The 5,000-nt window shown below is 45.5% G+C and overlaps 1 protein-coding gene and 1 long non-coding RNA gene across 2 annotated transcripts in view; one reads left to right on the top strand and one right to left on the bottom strand.

Annotated features, from left to right (window-relative positions):
* Window positions 1-5,000, top strand: part of LOC135099863 (transcription factor Sp9-like) — a 136,803-nt gene that overhangs the window by 100,797 nt on the left and 31,006 nt on the right. The gene's annotated exons all lie outside the window — the stretch shown is intronic.
* Window positions 4,570-5,000, bottom strand: part of LOC135099864 (uncharacterized) — a 17,111-nt gene continuing 16,680 nt past the window's right edge. Inside the window, exon 2 of the long non-coding RNA XR_010268406.1 lies at window positions 4,570-4,793. This is a non-coding gene — a long non-coding RNA (uncharacterized LOC135099864). The remainder of the gene's footprint in view (window positions 4,794-5,000) is intronic.

Raw genomic sequence — 5,000 nt, forward strand, 5'->3', positions numbered from 1 at the left:
AACTAATTTCACGACCTCTTGTCATTGCCATGATAAATTAGCTTTCACATCATAATCGTGTCCAGGCGTGTGGGGGAGAGAGAGAGAGAGAGAGAGAGAGAGAGAGAGAGAGAGAGAGAGAGAGAGAGAGAGAGAGAGAGAGAGAGAGAGAGAGAGAGAGAGAGAATGATGAAAGAATGAAAGGGAAGGAAAAAGACAATAAGAACGCCATTATTATTTAGCATGAGTTCCGGTACAACTTGTCACTAACATAATCTTCACCATAACCATTGTGGTGCAAGGGGGCCGCGCCTCGCCCTCAAAACCTGACACTGCTATTCAAAGCGCACACACACCGATGAATGTCTGTGGTTAGCTGAGTGGCGGCGTGACGCGGCCAGGTGACTGAGTATAGCTGGCAGTACTGGCAATGCGCGGGAAGGAAGGAGGAGTGGCTCCCGGGAAGCAGATAAAATTATACACACCCTTGTTGAAGGTAAAGGTGTGTGTGTGTGTGTGTGTGTGTGTGTGTGTGTGTGTGTGTGTGTGTGTGTGTGTGTGTGTGTGTGTGTGTGTGTGTGTGTGATAGTTTGCACCTTTCACACGTGACCGATTCCCTGGACAAGCTTTCTTTCACGCTGTTCTTTAATGTAAACCAAGGAGTTGCCACGCCGTGCATACAATGGGACCGCTCACCATTGGGACCAGATTTTCTCCTGCAAGACAATCATATGAGCTGAATATGATGATGATATACAGCTGGACAGATTGATTATATATACGAGATATATATATATATATATATATATATATATATATATATATATATATATATATATATATATATATATATATATATATATATATATATATATATATATCCCACGACTACTGTACTTACATGAAATTGCCTCCCCAGCCTAATCACCATCCATTGATTTTCAAACCGTTAGCGCAAGTGTCAACAATTAAGCTAACGAGCTACAGCCTCAGTAGCCATGATTTATCGGCTGTAGGTACAGTACTACACGGCCTCGGCCACCTGAAAATCTCAGCGCCACCGTGAGCAGCGCCAACCTTCGCGGCAGCGACTCTCGGTTCTTGCTTACAATGGGAATGAAAAAGCAACTCCTTTCCTGCAGAACTTTTTACGTGTACGTTCAGCAAAAAACTTCTTACTCACACCATGAAATTACAGGACGATGAAAGCGCATCACATTATGATAATTCCAAACTAAGTACCACATACTCTCTCTCTCTCTCTCTCTCTCTCTCTCTCTCTCTCTCTCTCTCTCTCTCTCTCTCTCTCTCTCTCTCTCTCTCTCTTGTATTCCTTCGCATCTTGTTCATACTCAAAATATACAACCTCCATTTATTCATCAATTTTCGACACACACACACACACACACACACACACACACACACAGAGAGAGAGAGAGAGAGAGAGAGAGAGAGAGAGAGAGAGAGAGAGAGAGAGAGAGAGAGAGAGAGAGAGAGAGAGAGAGAGAGAGAGAGAGAGAGAGAGAGAGAGAGAGAGAGAGAGAGAGAGAGAGAGAGAGAGAGAGAGAGAGAGAGAGAGAGAGAGAGAGAGAGAGAGAGAGAGAGAGAAAGTAGAAACAGATGTACCAACAGAGAAATACAACAAGCACTCACACAGGAAATTATATATAAAAAAAAAAAGCCAACATCATACTTATTAGCTCTCTCTCTCTCTCTCTCTCTCTCTCTCTCTCTCTCTCTCTCTCTCTCTCTCTCTCTCTCTCTCTCTCTCTCTCTCTCTCTCTCTCTCTCTACTGTCTTCTCTTTTTTGCTGCGTACGATTATTTACACCAATGCAAAACGTCGGTTAATACGCATAATAACCGGAAAATTATCTTAAATGTGAGCGAAAACAGGCTGGATCCGGCGTTGGGTGGACCGGTTTGTGCGTCTGTGGCGGGGGGAGAGAGAGAGAGAGAGAGAGAGAGAGAGAGAGAGAGAGAGAGAGAGAGGATGGGAAGTTAAGGCTACAGTTCTAACTCGTCTTCCGCCCAAAGTCGTGACTGTTGGCTATTGCTCATGCAGTCTGCAGCCGCTACCGATGTTTCTCTCTCTCTCTCTCTCTCTCTCTCTCTCTCTCTCTCTCTCTCTCTCTCTGTGTGTGTGTGTGTGTGTGTGTGTGTGTGTGTGTGTGTGTGTGTGTGTGTGTGTGTGTGTGTGTGTGTGTGCTTGTTAAGACCATTACATTTAACCTTCCTGAGGGATGTGAGGCACTTCTTGATAATTCATGCGGCGCGTCCCCCCAGGCGAGACTGGTGCAAGTGTTCCTGCGGCTGCCCGACACTGGAGGGTGAGGGGAAACCTGCTAACCTGGCGTGATTGTTGTTTATACTGCGTGCTGGTGTGAGAGAGAGAGAGAGAGAGAGAGAGAGAGAGAGAGAGAGAGAGAGAGAGAGAGAGAGAGAGAGAGATTCCTTTTTATTTATTTTGTCTATTTGTTTTATTTATTTATTTTATCATTCTATTTCATTTATTCATTTTATATATTACTGTTGCTTCTCAAAATCAATAACATGTAGAGTATATATAATTTCGAAAGATACGAATGCTGATAAAATCGTGCCGTTCACACCCTTCAGTGGACGTAATTCCCTTCTTCCCCTCTAGTAACATCGCCTTTTTTTCTTTTTCTGTAAGACGAATGCCAGCCAAGGACATAAAAAAAAAAAAAACACCGAGGTGCCAATCCCGAAAAGAAAAAGAGTTAATTAAATTGAAATAAGCAAACTTCCAATAGCAGGATTAATGATTGCATTCTCAACTGAGCATCTTATCTCAACTACAATTAACAGGCTGTAGAGGAAGTTATCAGAGCTTTCACGGATGATTTAATGACTGTAGTGATAGCTTGTTAAAGATTTTTCACCTCTAAAGGACAAAACACCCGTCAGAACCCGACTAAAGATCTTTGTGGCCTTTGAAAACGGTTCGTACAAAACACCAAAGCATTCCAATCAACGGGCGAAGCGTGGGAACGGAGACTTTCAAGGTAACCGGGAGAAATGAGTGAAGGAAAATACAGGCAAGGATGGCTGTCTGGAGCTCTATACGTTCCTAGCTACCAGAAGAGGACGTGGGGAAGAAGAGCTCAGGGATGGGAGGTGCATAAGGTCACCCAACACGTCCTGACTCGTCTCCGGGAAGTAGCGACAGGAAGGAAGGGGTCACTGCGAGGAAAAGACCTATTTGTTCATATTTTCATTACACATCATCTTGTTTACGCTTCCTTTTCCCTCTTGTGCACCTCGAGGAAGTGTTTGGGAGGGAAATGGGGAAGGGAGAAGGGAGGTGTTGGGGAGGAGGGCGGAGGAAGGGAAGTGTTGGGGAGGAGGGTGTGGTGGGGAAAGGGAAGTTGCTGCCGCTTGATTTTGTGATACATGATGAATGGAGCACGAAGGAGGAGGAGGAGGAGAAGGGTAAGAAGAGGGAGGGTAGGAGGAGGGAGGGGTGGTAGTGGAAGGGAAGGAGGATGAGGAAGGAAGGTCGCTGCTACCTGGTGGCGTATCATTAATTAACCTCATCAGGCAGGTTAAATGGACTATTACCGCGGGACGAACAGGACTTGTGCTAATTACCTGTCTTCTCCCTCTCACCTCTAAAACACACACACACACACACACACACACACACACACACACACACACACACACACACACACACACGAATCTTGGTTTAATTTACATAAATTTGCTCTGTATTAACACATCCCCTAATATCCAGCAGCCTTTCTTCCCTCCTTACCCTGCCCTCCCTCCTTCCCTACCTCCCTCCATGCAGCGTCGCGGGAGGGAGGAAGGGAGCTGCTAACCGAGCCCTCAACGACTCAGCGACACGAACGAACGTAAACCTGACCGGCGGAAGAGCTCGTCTCGATCACGTTCGGAACTTCACCTCGCACGCAAAACCTGTCCTTAATTGGATCTGCGGTGGCGGTAATAGCGCTCGCTGGGGCCTCGACTGGTTGGGCGGGAGGGGGAGAAGGGAGAGAAGCAGGGCGAGAGAAAGAGAGAAGGGAGAAAGAAAGGAAGGGAGAGGGAGAGGGAGCAGCAGGAAGGGAAGCAGTGGAGCAGGATGAGAGGCAGGCAGGCAGGCATGAAGAGCTTCCTCCGCTGTTTGGGAGTATTTGAACATTTGTAGATATGGCATACGTGTGTGTGTGTGTGTGTGTGTGTGTGTGTGTGTGTGTGTGTGTGTGTGTGTGTGTGTGTGTGTGTGTGTCGAGAAGCTTCTACAGTCTATCTGAATCTACGAGTACTTTTGGAGACGAAGGAAGATAAGTATGTCGTGGTATGTTCCTACAAGCACAAAGTAACAACACAAAAACTGTAAACCAGATAAAAAAGACTAAGAGAAAAAAAGAAAAATCACATACAAGCACTCGAGTCACTGTTACCAAGAGAATTCCATTTTACGCATCACGAGTCTCCTCTGTTTGACTCCTTACTTATTACCCAACACGCCGACGATACCGGAAGAGACTGAAACCAAATGGGGTAAGGAAAAAAAAAATAACAACCTAAAAAGGAAAAAAAGAAAAAAATGGAAACGGAGTAGCTTTTTTTTTTTTTTTTATCGTTCAGCTTAACGAGATGTGTTTAGAAAAGCTGACAGACTGACAGATGTTGCGCTCCTCATCGCCGCCTTCCGTTATCGCCTTCACGTAGCCATCGCACAGCCAGCCACTTCTTCCTCAGCTGCTCACCACTTGTTCCCTTCGCCATTACTTCCTTCGCCAAGACCACAAGACTTCAACGATCCTGCACCACTGACAGCATCTGACGTGAGAGAGAGAGAGAGAGAGAGAGAGAGAGAGAGAGAGAGAGAGAGAGAGAGAGAGAGAGAGAGAGAGAGAGAGAGAGAGAGAGAGAGAGAGAGAGAGGAATGAATGAATGAATGAATAAATGAATGAATGAATGAAATAGAAAAAAAAGGGGCACTCGCCGGAAATCGTTTACCTGACTGATTGAGTTAACGAGAACAAA

Source organism: Scylla paramamosain, chromosome 4 (genome assembly GCF_035594125.1).
Source record: "Scylla paramamosain isolate STU-SP2022 chromosome 4, ASM3559412v1, whole genome shotgun sequence".
NCBI classification, from domain to species: domain Eukaryota; kingdom Metazoa; phylum Arthropoda; class Malacostraca; order Decapoda; family Portunidae; genus Scylla; species Scylla paramamosain.